General features: G+C 36.3%; 1 pseudogene; it reads left to right on the forward strand.

Moving 5' to 3' along the window:
- The first annotated feature begins 300 nt into the window (after positions 1-300).
- Positions 301-11926, forward strand: LOC149544902 (uncharacterized; annotated as a pseudogene).
- Positions 11927-14941: the final 3015 nt, after the last annotated feature.

Genomic DNA, 14941 nt, shown 5'->3' on the forward strand with positions numbered 1-14941 from the left:
ATAAGTATACCTCCCACTTGAAATTAAAATAAATAAATAAATAAAGTGTTATAAGGAATGCATTTATTTTTTAAGGTTAAGCGTGTAAGAAAATTCTACTCAACTTGTACAATCTTCTATAGAGACCATATGCTTTTAACTTCTGGTCAATACAAGACTCGCCATTTTCTACTTGTAACATATTTCCACAATTTGCAGTACTCACACAACTTCAATTACCACGAAAAATATCAAAATTCAAGTCTGGGGGGCTGTACTCACACAACTTCCACAATTATAATCAGAAATTTAGAATCTTTTTTAATCTCTTCCCCTCTCCTCACCCTGCCAATTCACTCTCATCATCATCATGGCCCATTCATTTTCATTTCTGTTTGCTCTTGTTACCATTCCCCTGTTTCTTCTCTGTTTCTGCAGCGGATGTATTCACAGGGAGCGACAAGCCCTCCTTCAATTCAAGACAGGCCTCAACTACTCCTCTCATTCCTATTCCTACACCAATCTGACATCGTGGGAGGAGGGAGTCGATTGCTGCCGCTGGGATGGCATTAACTGCAGTCACACCACCCATCATGTACTCAGTGTTGAGATTTACTTAGATAGCACTGCCAGTGGAAGTTTCATATCCGAGAGCTTGTGCACCCTCGCTTCTCTTGAAATCATACACCTCCGTGGCTGTGGATTAGCAGGTACCATTCCTGACTGCCTACGTAAACTCTCTTCTCTCAAACTACTAGATTTATTTTACAATAACTTGATGGGGACCATTCCGTTGTCCTTTGGAAACATGTCTTCTCTCACACGACTAGATTTATCTTACAATAAGTTGAGTGGGAATATTCCACTGTTCTTTGGAAACATGTCTTCTCTCACAGCATTGTATCTTCCATATAATCAACTCACAGGAAGCATTCCCCCTTCTCTCTTTAATCTCTCTTCTTTACAATACCTAGATCTTTCATGGAATAAGTTGAGTGGTTGTATTCCAGAGTTCTTAGGAGATCTATCTTCACTACGTGACTTGGATCTTTCCGACAACCAGCTAAATGGAACTCTTCCCTCAACATTCTCAAAGTTGTCCTCCCTTACAGGACTCAATGTTCAGGGGAACACACTCAGTTATAGGAACTCTTTGCCAGAGCTACCCTCTTCACTTGAATGGCTCTCTCTCAATCTCAATGGTGGTCAGATTATTTCAGAGGTTTTCTTTCACAACCTTAGCAAATTAGAGTATTTGAGTCTGTCCAATTGTGTATTTAATTCCAGCCCCACCTGGATTCCCTTGTTTCAGTTGAAGTACTTATTTCTGACATCGTGCAAGATGGATGGTCAAATTCCGTCCTGGATATCTACTCAGTTCTCACTTCAATGGTTGAAATTAGCTGACAACAATCTTGTTGGAGAAATTCCAACTTGGCTACTAGATATGAGTCTTGAGTACATCAATCTCACGACAAATCATCTCCAAGGTCACCTTTTGTTAAACACTTCAGCTTGGAATGGCTTGTGCGTCTTGGATGTGTCGAACAATGCCTTTAATGGACAACTGTCATCAACTTGGCCATCTAGTATGCACATTTTGTTGCTAAATAACAATTCAATGACGGGAACTATTCCTCCACTGCAAGGTAATTGTGCACTGGAAATATTAAATCTGGCAAATAACCATTTGAATGGAATCATCCCTCCAAGTATAGCCCATTGTTCACAGCTTCAAGTCTTGAATGTGGGGGATAATAATTTGACAGGAAGGATGCCATCCGAATTAGGTAGTCTAACTCTGTTGCAGTCACTAGTGATAAGGAATAACAAGGTCAGTGGATCATTCCCACCCTCCATATCAAACTGTTCACAATTGATTATTTTGGATGTTGGCCAGAATTTGTTGACAGGTCAGATACCAAAGTCAATAGGAAATATTTTAGAGCTGAGAGTGCTAGCAATGAGGAGGAATAATTTTGAAGGTGGTATTCCTGATGAAATTGTGCGGCTAGAATTCCTTCAAATTTTGGACCTGTCCTCAAATCAGCTATCAGGGTTTATGCCACATGGCATTTTCAATTTAAAAGCAATGATGGTAGAACCACACCAAGAATTTAGCTTGATTCCAATTGGTCCATATGCCATTCACCTTGATTTTGACGAATATACAAAACTGTATGGCTTGTACATGTATAAGAATGGATTGAAAATGGATTCTAAAGGTAGAGATGAGGACTATGCATATATCTTTTCCAATATGGCATCCATTGATCTCTCAAACAATCAATTGAATGGGAATATTCCTTTTGCTTTGGGAAATTTGAAGGGCTTGACGGCCCTCAATCTTTCTATGAACAATCTTAATGGTATGATTCCAAATACTATTGTACAATTGAGCTGGTTGGAATCATTAGACTTTTCAAGAAATAACTTTTCAGGACCTATTCCAAATCTTGGATCTTTGAGTTATTTGGGAGCTCTCAACTTTTCCAACAACAATCTTTCAGGTAGTATACCACAAGGAGGGCACATGACAACATTCACTAATTTTTCATATTTAAATAATCCAAACTTATGGGGATGCCCCACTTGCAAAGAAATGTCAGTGGCCAGAATTTGTTCCAGGTCCTCCTATTTCTACTTTTATTAATGAAGAAAATGAGAGCAAAGAAAGCGTGTGGTATTGGATTGGAGTTGGACTGTCCTACGAAGAAGGTTTTGCAACAGTGGTTTTACTTATTGTATTGAAAAGGAAATGGGGACATACGTACTTCAAGGGAGTTGACTGGGTCTTGAAATTTGTTTTCCCTCAACTTCACAATTTGACAATATGAAAGTTCATATTTTTATTGATGCTAATCAATAAAAATGTATTGTATTTTTTTTTTAAGGTTTCCAAATGATTATTCTAAAATATATATTTTTATATATCTATTTGTTTTCTTGTTTTGTAGATTTTAGAACTACTATAAGAACTAAATCCAAGATAATTTTTTGATTTGACTAAAATAGTTTACAACATGGTGTCAGGGCTATGCTTTTATAGTTGACGATGGTTTGTAATGGGAGTGCATGAAATCAATACAAATTTCTTACTACTGTCACTTTTCTCCTTCTTATGATTGATGTATATTATGTTTGTTGTAGAAAAATGGAGATCATTATAATATACTTTTATAATTTTTGAATTAGATTGTGTGAATCTTTTTAATATCAATGTTTCAAATCACACTCTGTGATCCATCACATAATATAAAAAAATTACTGAAGAAAGAAGGCAACTCCCAGTGACTACTAGTAGAAGCAATTTAGATTTGCTTTGAATTGAAGAAGATTATTTAATTACAATTTTAAATAATTAGTTACAATTGTATAGATTCTCGAGTTTGTTCAAAAAACATAGCAACACGAAAATTGTCAAATGATGAAGATTCAGTGAGTGATTGTAAGGCATGTTTGTAATATTTATGATTTTTATGGGTCTCTACTACAATTTCCATGGGCCGTTGGCCTTCTACCCATGTCTCCAATAGAGAAATGGTAGCATATTTGATATTTCGCAATTTACAGTATTTTCTTGAATCAAGACAAAGGAAAAAATTGAATTTGACATCTACAGGTATATATGGTAGTCAAAATTTGTACAATTAATCAGCAATAGTGTGACCTAAATAAATAAATGACTATACAGGTAATGTAATCTGTTATGGTGATTGGTTTTTTTCCTAGACTTACTTTATTTCGCATATAATTCTATGCTAGCACATCAAAATTGTTAGTTTCCTCACATTTTTGAAAATTCTATGTTAGCGCATCAAAATTATTGTTTTCCTCACATATTTTTACCCTTGCTCAGCCGATGGTCCTTTATAATCACTTAACCTAATGGCTCCTAAATCCTTCAAACCCTAATGGCTCCATTTCCTCAGTATGTTGCACCTTTACAATGTTCCAACAATTTATGTTCTAATTCTTTAGCGTTTTCAAACTTTTAACTAAAAGAGGTGTAAAATTTTTATTGAATACCAAAGAGAGTAGAACAATACAAGAACCAAAGAGAACTACAAAGCTTTATCCTAGTCCACAAGTTGATCCAGCATCTGAGATAAATCAAGGGGAAGCATCATATGATCAATAATGTTCCAATCCAGTCAATGCTCAAAGGCCCATTTAGCCAAACAATCAGCCACACTATTCCACTCACAGGGGATATGCATAAAAGACATAGAATCTAGAGAAGTGCATAATTGAATGATCTGCTGAATAACCATAGCCAAATGCCAATCCACATGCACAAGGTTCTTACTATTCAATAAATTCACAACCACTTGCAAATCAATCTCACAAATAATTCTTTTCCAGCCATATTGACAACATTGTTCCACTGCAACTAGGATAGCCATGGCTTCCATGAGGTTATTAGTATGGTGGCCCTTTTATATAGAAAATAGAAACTGAATATCACTAGAACTATCACATCCAACTCCCCCAATACCAACCGGACTAGGATTTCCCCAAGAAGAGCCATCAATGTTGGTCTTAAGAATGCCTACCTTAGGAGCAGACCAATGCCCCTCATGGTTAACACGCTGAGTGTGTTGCCTAACTCTATTCCCAAAACGGTTGTGGGGGACCGAGGGAGAGCTACCCTGAAGAGGAAAGGAAAGTCATGAGTAAATACCAACATCTCTAGGATCCAAACCTCCACCAATGTCACATTTAGCTAGGAGTATTTCATGAAGAGAATTAATAATTTTCCCCCATAGGTGCCTGATCTCAAGTTGCACATCATGAAAGATCCTCCTATTCCTCTCAAGTCAAACATGCCATAAAATAAAGGAAGGGCCAATAGTCCAAGCAACCTGAAGAAAATAAGTCTTGGAAGGGGGATGGCCCAAATGGTCCCAGAATTCAGACAGAGAGGAAACATGCTAGCATGTGCATCCCCACACACTCCACCAGAAGTGCCAAATCTATTTGGCAAAGGGGCACTGGAAAAAAAGGTGAGAAATCATCTCTTCACTTTGGCGACATAAAACATAGATGGAAGGCCCCTGGAAGTCTCACTTGTAGAGATTCTCCCAAGTAAGACAACAATTGTAAACTAGAATCCAGAGGAAAAAGTTACACTTAGGCCATGAAAAAGTACTCCAAACTTTCTTCCACCAAGAGACCTCCACCTCGCCAAAAAGTTTCTTTGTTTATGAAAGGTACCGTGAAGAAACATAATACTTACCCGAAGAAGCACCTCTCTAAGCCAAAACATTAGGGTACTGTAGAGAGTTGCACTCCCTAGAAGCCAATATCTAAGATAGTTCCAACCAATCTCCCAAAGACGCACCCAGTGGCCAATCCGAAGAATTCTTCCATTTGTAACCCACACCAAGGCCTAGATTATAAGCCTCCTTATAATGAGCCACCTTATTCCATCCAATAGAAAGGAAAAAATCACAAAGAGACTACAAGTGTGGATGAGAGGATAAGAGAGGAGGATGCCCATTCCAAGAATCACTCCAAAATAGAGCCTTAGTGCCTTTGTTATAGATCGAAAATAAACTTCTCTTCACTAGGTGAGCACCAATCTTAAGGGTATTCCACACCATAGAACCTCTTCCCTCAAGAGAAAACCTAAAAATATCTAAAGGTTCAACACCAGGTAAATACTTGTGTGACAAGATATGGGCCCAAAGATGAGACTAACTAAAACACCAGCACCAATAGAGCTTAGCAACAAGAGCTTGACTAAATAAGATAGTAGAATGAACGCCAAGGCCTCCTTCCTTTTTTGGCTTGCAAATGGTATCCCAATCGATGAGACTCCATTTTGTATTTTGCAAATCGCCACTCTAAAGAAATTGGTGAGAGAGAGCATCAAATTCCTTAAAAAATTACACTGGGGGAGCCTGAACAATGCTTTTGTATATGGGAAGGGCCTGAATGACTGATTGAAGGAGTGTCATCCTGCCAGTAGTAGAGAGCCACCTATGAGTCCAATGATTGACTTTTTGTTGAAGTTTTCCAAGCAAGCTTTGCTAGAAAAGCATAGGCTGTCTACCCACCACAATAGGGACCCCCAAGTAAGTAAGAGGGAGATACTTAATCTGAAATCTCAGGATATTAGCAATCCTCTATTGGATAGGCTCAGGAGTGTTGAAGAAAAAAATAGAGGACTCATGGTCATTAATTTTCTGCCTAGAGGTAGCCAAATAAGTATCCAAGGTGAGCTGAAAGGCTTTAGCTTCCCAAATTTGAGCCCTCCCCACAAGGGCTGTATCATCAACAAACTGGAGGTGGGAAAGAGTGGGCAAACCATTTCCCCATTGTCATCCTTGAATTAGATTTTGGGAAACATGAAACTTGATAGGTCTGCCAAGTCCCTCATCCATAATGATAAACAAATAAGGAGAGAGGGGATCTCCCTGGTGAAGACTTCTAAAGGCCCCAAAAAGCTCCATCAATTCACCATTGAGAAAGACCGAGAATGAAGGAGTAGTAACATAGCTAAGAACCCATCTAACCCATTCCTGACTAAAGCCAAAAAGCCAGAAGAACTTTCTACAAGAAATCCCAATTGACTCGGTCATAAGCCTTAGCCATATCAAGCTTAATAAACACAGCCCGTTCCTTGGAAGTAGACATAGAGTGAATAGCTTTGGAAGCAATAACCACCCCATCCAAAAAAAAATTTCCTGCCACAAAACCCCCTTGTTCCTGAGAGATAACCAAGGGAAGCCAAACTTTAAGCCTCTCTGCAAGGAGCTTAGTAATGATTTTATAGACCACATTACAAAGAGCAACGGGCCTAAAGAAGTCCAACTGATTAGCCTCCTCCTTCTTTGGAATAAGGACTAAGAAAGTAGCATTCAAGGCCTAGAGCATTTCTTTGCTAGAATAGGACTCCTGAACCACATCCAAAAGGTCATGATTGATAATATCCCAAAATTCCTAAAAGAATTCAACTGGGAAGCCATCAGACCCCAAAGCTTTGCCTTTTCGCAAGATGAAGACCACCCCCTCCAAGTCAGACATACTAATAGGCCTGATAAGAGAGTGATTCATCTCCCTAGTCACAACAGAGGGAATACAAGATAGGATTGTAGTCTCCTCAATCTCAGCTAGAGGTAAATGATCTGAAAAGAGAGCTACCAGCAATTTCTATTCTAAATTTTTAGTGTTTTCAGTTTTCTAGAATTTGATATACACTTTTAGCTTTTAAGAATTCCATATACACCCTAAATTATCCTACCATCAACTTGTCAATTTTATTAGTTCCTACCTTATATAAGGCAGGGAATTTTCATTGTACAAAAAAAATTCTTCCAAACTAAGTTTTGAAACCATGTATTTTTAAATTCATTTACACTCTACAAATTTTTGATTTTTTATTGGCCCATGGCCAATTTCCTAAGGAAAATATATTTTTGAAAATTGAAAAAATAGAAAAAAGTTAGTGATAAGAATTAATAAATGCATTCTATCCAGAAATTACTTTTGTCATCTCTCCAATATTGCTGACCGCTCATCTTCCCCTAAGTTGAATAGTTACTCACTGACATGGAAACAAAATAAGGCTTTGGCATTTCCTCCATGGCTCAAGGACTCTGCAGAGATCATTTTTTCTATTCAGTACCGATTTGAAATTCATTAATACTTCCTAAGATAGTCATGGAATCAACATTTACGTTTCTTTAAATGCAAAAAATTGAAAAATTTGTAAATGTTTAGAAATTATAACGTGGCATATATATTAAAATTCTTTAAACTTTTAAATTAATTGATTTTAGAAATTATAACGTGGCATACATATTAAATGCAAAAATTTGAACAATTTGTAAATGTTTAGTTTTAAGACGATTTACATATGTTTACAATATGCAAATATGCAAGTTATAATTTATAAGTTGTCCTTTTATATTTGACTTTTAAAGAATGTAAAGTTTTATAGAGATGCAACTTATTGTGGATTTCATTGTGTGTTATATTTTTGTGATAAATTTCTAAATGAATGCAAAACAATTATACAAATATAATCATAGGTCTATCAAACAAAAAGCCTTAGGGGGGGTATATTTAATATGCACTACGTATATATCATGGTTTTTTTTTTTTTTAATAGTTTTAGAGTGACTATTATTCCTCAGTGAGTTGCAAATACCATTATTTATCGATATAGGATGTAGTTTATGTTCTCAACTCCCTAGTGCAGCTTCAATTAGGTATACATTTCTCAACTTCATCCCTGCTTCCACTCTCAAAAGGTAGGGACTCCAGCTTAGCAAGAGCTCTATCTTATAAGATTTAGGGTTTGTTTGGTTACTGGAATATGATTTAAGAATTGGAATTTAAAATCCTTGATTTGGGATTCTAGAACTTGAAATCCAGATTACAATTTTTTGAGACTGTTTGGTTCAAAACCAAAAAGATTTTATATTTGGAATTTTTTATTCCAAGCCTGTTTTGTTCAAAATACGAATATATGGCTCAACAAATGAATATAAAAGTTATAGTGAGAAAGATTATTTGTATCTCCAATTTTTAGTTCAAGGATCTATTCATGGTTCTTCCAACTCCACACATGTCGAAAATGACAATGTTCATTGCAAAATAAAATTCAAGAAAAAGTTAAAAGAAAGATAAAAGAAATTACATGTGTGTAGTACTAGTTATTTTATTTAATCCAAACATATGAGCTAGTGCAATAATAAATTAAAAAATTCCCCTAATTTTAAAAAATTAAACATCAAAAATATGCACAAAAATAAGTGCCCTCAAATGGGCATCCGAATGTCAAACCCAATTAAATTTCACTTTAGTTGAAATCCTCATTTTCAAAAAATGGGAATTAAAATGAGAATTCCAAATAACAAGTATTTTGAGGGGAGATGGAATATTTGTTGGTCTCAGATTGGTTTTGACAATTGAGTGTCAACACACTTAAGAAAATTCTAAGGTTGATGCCGAGTATAATATAGATGGCGAGCTAGAAATTCAATAGGTTGTAAGTAAGTTTCAAGTACCGAGTCACTATAGGTGCCAAGCGAACAGAGTTACTATAAGGAGCCGAGCAAGACATAAATCCTATATGTGCCAAGTATCAATAGATAGTAAGTTTCGAGTAACATAGAATCAACATATGAGTTTGTAACTTCACAAACTCAGATGTAAACCATTTTTGGAGCCTAAACAAGATGAATCTCAAAGGATTGAGAGATAAGATTGAATCTTTTTGATTCCCTATGAAATTTGCATACAACCAATAAGAAAAGTGTAATGATTTGAGCGGGAAAAGATGGGTGAATATTGATCGTGATTTCATACCTAACCCTAAGCCTTGGAAGCCTTTGTAAATAGGTCAAGACCCCATAACTCATGTGTGCATGTGTGAGGAAGAGAGAGGGCATGATATTAGAATGCAAGGAGAGAATGCTAGCAAAGTTTGAAGGGGTGTAAAGACTTAGAAGAAGAGAAACACTATAGAATCAAGTTGATCAAAATAGAGCATCAATACTATGAATAGATGTTTATCAGATCAAGAAGGATCATATCAAATTGAGCAGAACAAGGGTCTGGAATCAATAATAGAAGATTGTAAGTCATCAGATCAAGACATTCTACTATACTTTCTAACCATTGTATTAGGAGAATGAAAATCCTATGATGAATAGGTTAGCTTAACAACTATATTGTAAGATCCTTAACAGGGTTGTAAATCCTTTAACAGGGTGACATTCTAAGTGAGTGTTTGTAAATGCTTTAGACAGGTCACTTTTAATAGGGTTCAAAGCCTTTAACAAGGTAGGCCATTCACAGGGTAGATCATTGATGATTGTCAAACTTTGTAACCTTGACAAGTTACATATTGCTATAGTGATAAGTTGTGGGTGTCAACCCCACCCTAGTTTTACCTTCTCATTTTGGAGGTTTTCTAAGTGATCAAATCTTGCGTTATCTATTTTCATGCATGTCTTTACTTTCATGTTGATTAGATGAGTTAGATGCATGTGATTGATTTCAGTTAAATTATTTTAGAGGTTAAAGTTTGTTACTTCTAATTCACCCCCCCTTTCAGAAGTAAATCTTCCCACTTGTAAATTCCAACAATTGGTATTAGAGTACAGAGTTCTCAGGAGATCTATCTTCACTGAGTTTCTTGGATCTTTCCGACAACCAGCTAAATGGAACTCTTCCCTCAACATTTTCAAAGTTGTCCTCCCTTACACGACTCAATGTTCAGGGGAATGCACTCAGTTTTAGGAAATCTTTTCCAGAGCTACCCTCTTCACTTCAATCGCTCTCTCTTAATCTCAATGGTGGTCAGATTATTTCAGAGGTTTTCTTTCACAACCTTAGCAAATTAGAGTATTTGAGTCTGTCCAATTGTGTATTTAATTCCAGCCCCACATGGATTCCCTTGTTTCAATTGAATCACTTATATCTGATATTGTGCAAGATGGATGGTCAAATTCTGTCCTGGATATCTACTCAATTCTCACTTCAAAGCTTGGAATTAGCTGACAACAATCTTTTTGGAGAAATTCCAACATGGCTATTGGATACAAGGCTTTCCTACATCAATCTCACGAAAAATCATCTCCAAGGACACCTTTTCTTAAACAGTTCAGCTTGGAATGACTTGGGGGTCTTGGATGTGTCAAACAATGCCTTTTATGGACAGATGCCATCAACTTGGCCATCTCGTCTGCAAACTTTGTTGCTCAATAACAATTCAATGACGAGAAATATTCCTCCACTACAGAGTGATTGTGCACTGGAAATATTAAATCTAGCAAATAACCATTTGAATGGAATCATCCCTCCAAGTATAGCCTATTGTTCACAGCTTCAAGTCTTGAATGTGGGGGATAATAATTTGATGGGAAGTATGCCATCCGAATTAGGTAATCTAACTCTGTTGTAGTCACTAGTGATAAGGAATAACAAGGTTAGTGGATCATTCCCCCCCTCCATATCAAACTGTTCACAATTGATTATTTTGGATGTTGGCCAGAATTTGTTGACAAGTCGGATACCAAAGTCAATAGGAAATATTTTAGAGCTGAGAGTGCTAGCAATGAGGAGGAATAATTTTGAAGGTGGTATTCTTGATGAAATTGTGCGGCTAGAATTCCTTCAAATTTTGGACCTGTCCTCAAATCAGCTATCAGGGTTTATGCCATGTGGCATTTTCAATTTAAAAGAAATGATGGTAGAACCACACCAAGAATTTAGCTTGATTCCAATTGGTCCAAATGCCATTCCAACTGATTTTGACGAATATCCAGAAATGTTTGCCTTGTACATGTATAAGAATGGATTGAAAATGGATTCTAAAGGCAGAGATGAGGACTATGCATATATCTTTTCCAATATGGCATCCATTGATCTCTCAAACAATCAACTGAATGGGAATATTCCTTTTGCTTTGGGAAATTTGAAGGGCTTGACGGCCCTCAATCTTTCTATGAACAATCTTAATGGTATGATTCCAAATACTATTGTACAATTGAGCTGGTTGGAATCATTAGACTTTTCAAGAAATAACTTTTTAGGACCTATTCCAAATCTTGGATCTTTGAGTTATTTGGGAGCTCTCAACTTTTCCAACAACAATCTTTCAGGTAGTATACCACAAGGAGGGCACATGACAACATTCACTAATTTTTCATATTTAAATAATCCAAATTTATGGGGATGCCCACTTGCAAAGAAATGTCAGTGGCCAGAATTTGTTCCAGGTCCTCCTATTTCTACTTTTATTAATGAAGAAAATGAGAGCAAAGAAAGCGTGTGGTATTGGATTGGAGTTGGACTGTCCTACGGAGCAGGTTTTGCAACAGTGGTTTTACTTATTGTATTGAAAAGGAAATGGGGACATACATACTTCAAGGGAGTTGACTGGGTCTTGAAATTTGTTTTCCCTCAACTTCACAATTTGACAATATGAAAGTTCATATTTTTATTGATGCTAATCAATAAAAATGTATTGTATTTTTTTTTTAATGTTTTCAAATGATTATTCTAAAATATATATTTTTATATATCTATTTGTTTTCTTGTTTTGTAGATTTTAGAACTACTATAAGAACTAAATCCAAGATAATTTTTTGATTTGACTAAAATAATTTACAACATGGTGTCAGGGCTATGCTTTTATAGTTGAAGATGGTTTGTAATGGGAGTGCATGAAATCAATACAAATTTCTTACTACTGTCACTTTTCTCCTTCTTATGATTGATGTATATTATGTTTGTTGTAGAAAAATGGAGATCATTATAATATACTTTTATAATTTTTGAATTAGATTGTGTGAATCTTTTTAATATCAATGTTTCAAATCACACTCTATGATCCATCACATAATATAAAAAAATTACTGAAGAAAGAAGGCAACTCCCAGTGACTACTAGTAGAAGCAATTTAGATTTGCTTTGAATTGAAGAAGATTATTTAATTACAATTTTATATAATTAGTTACAATTGTACAAATTCCTAACTTTGTTCAAAAAACATAGTAACACAAAAATTGTCAAATGATGAAGATTCAGTGAGTGATTGTAAGGCATGTCTGTAATATTTATGATTTTTATGGGTCTCTACTACAATTTCCATGGGCCGTTGGCCTTCTACCCATGTCTCCAATAGAGAAATAGTAACATATTTGATATTTCCACAATTTACAGTATTTTCTTGAATCAAGACAAAGGAAAAAATTGAATTTGACATCTACAGGTATATATGGTAGTCAAAATTTGTACAATTAATCAGCAATAGTATGACCTAAATAAATAAATGACTATACAGGTAATGTAATCTGTTATGGTGATTGGTTTTTTTCCTAGACTTACTTAATTTCGCATATAATTCTATGCTAGCACATCAAAATTGTTAGTTTCCTCACATTTTTGAAAATTCTATGTTAGCGCATCAAAATTATTGGTTTCCGCACATATTTTTACCCTTGCTCAGCCGATGGTCCTTTATAATCACTTAACCTAATGGCTCCTAAATCCTTCAAACCCTAATGTCTCCATTTCCTTAGTATGTTGCACCTTTAAAATGTTCCAACAATTTATGTTCTAATTCTTTAGCGCTTTCAAATTTTTAACTAAAAGAGGTGTAAAATTTTTATTGAATACCAAAGAGAGTAGAACAATACAAGAACCAAAGAGAACTACAAAGCTTTATCCTAGTCCACAAGTTGATCCAGCATCTAAGATTAATCAAGGGAAAGCATCGTATGATCAATAATGTTCCAATCCGGTCAATGCTCAAAGGCCCATTTAGCCAAACAATCAGCCACACTATTCCACTCACAAGGGATATGCATAAAAGACATAGAATCTAGAGATGTGCATAATTGAATGATCTACTGAATAACCAGAGCCAAATGCCAATCCACATGCACAAGGTTCTTACTATTCAATAAATTCACAACCACCTGCGAATCAATCTCACAAATAATTCTTTTCCAGCCATATTGACAACATTGTTCCACTGCAACCAGGATAGCCATGGCTTCCATGAGGTTATTAGTATGGTGGCCCTTTTATATAGAAAATAGAAACTGAATATCAATAGAACTATCACGTCCAACTCCCCCAATACCAACTGGACTAGAATTTCGCTAAGAAGAGCCATCAATGTTGATCTTAAGAATGCCTACCTTAGGATCAGACCAATGCCCCTCATGGTTAACACGCTGAGATTGTTGCCTAACTCTATTCCCAAAGTGGTTGTGGGGGACCGAGGGAGAGCTACCTTGAAGAGGAAAGGAAAGGCATGAGTAAATACCAACATCTCTAGGATCCAAACCTCCACCAATGTCACATTTAGCTAGGAGTATTTCATGAAGAGAATTAACAATTTTCCCCAACAAGTGCCTAATATCGAGCTACACATCATGAAAGATCCTCCTATTCCTCTCAAGCCAAACATACCATAAAATAAAGGAAGGGCTAATACTCCAAGTAACCTGAAGAAAATAAGTCTTGGAAGGGGGATGGCCCAAATGGTCCCAGAATTCAGATAGAGATGAAACATGCTAGCATGTGCATCCCCACACTCCACCAGAAGTGCTAAATCTATTTGGCAAAGGGGCACTGGAAAAAAAGGTGAGAAAACCATCTCTTCACTTTTGCAACATAAAATATAGATGGACGGCCCTTGGAAGCCTCACTTACAAAGATTCTCCTAAGTAAGAGAATGATTGTAAACTAGAATCTAGAGGAAAAAGTTACACTTAGGCCATGAAAAACTATTCCAAACTTTCTTCCACCAAGAGACCTCAACCTCACCAAAAAGTTGCTTTGTCAGTGAAAGGTACCCTGGAGAGACATAATACTTACCCGAAGAAGCACGTCTCCAAGCCAAAACGTTAGGGTACTATAGAGAGTTGCACTCCCTAGAAGCCAATATCTAAGATAGTTCCAACCAATCTCCCAAAGACGCACCCAGTGGCCAATCCGAAGAATTCTTCCATTTGTAACCCACACCAAGGCCTAGATTATAAGCCTCCTTATAATGAGCCACCTTATTCCATCCAACAGAAAGGAAAAAATCACAAAGAGACTACAAGTGTGGATGAGAGGATAAGAGAGGAGGATGCCCATTCCAAGAATCACTCCAAAATAGAGCCTTAGTGCCTCTGTTATAGATCCAAAATAAACTTCTCTTCACCAGGTGAGCACCAATCTTAAGGGTATTCCACACCATAGAACCTCTTCCCTTAAGAGAAAACCTAGAAATATCTAAAGGTTCAACACCAGGTAAATACTTGTGTGACAAGATATGCGCCCAAAGCTGAGACTAACTAGAACACTAGCACCAATAGAGCTTAGCAACAAGAGCTTGACTACATAAGATAGCAAAATGAAGGCCTAGGCCTCCTTCCTTTTTTGGCTTGCAAATGGTATCCCAATCGATGAGGCTCTATTTGGTATTTTGCAAATTGCCACTTTA

This window comes from Cupressus sempervirens, chromosome 8, assembly GCF_028749045.1.
Source record: "Cupressus sempervirens isolate cs-2001-9-10 chromosome 8, ASM2874904v1, whole genome shotgun sequence".
NCBI lineage: Eukaryota > Viridiplantae > Streptophyta > Pinopsida > Cupressales > Cupressaceae > Cupressus > Cupressus sempervirens.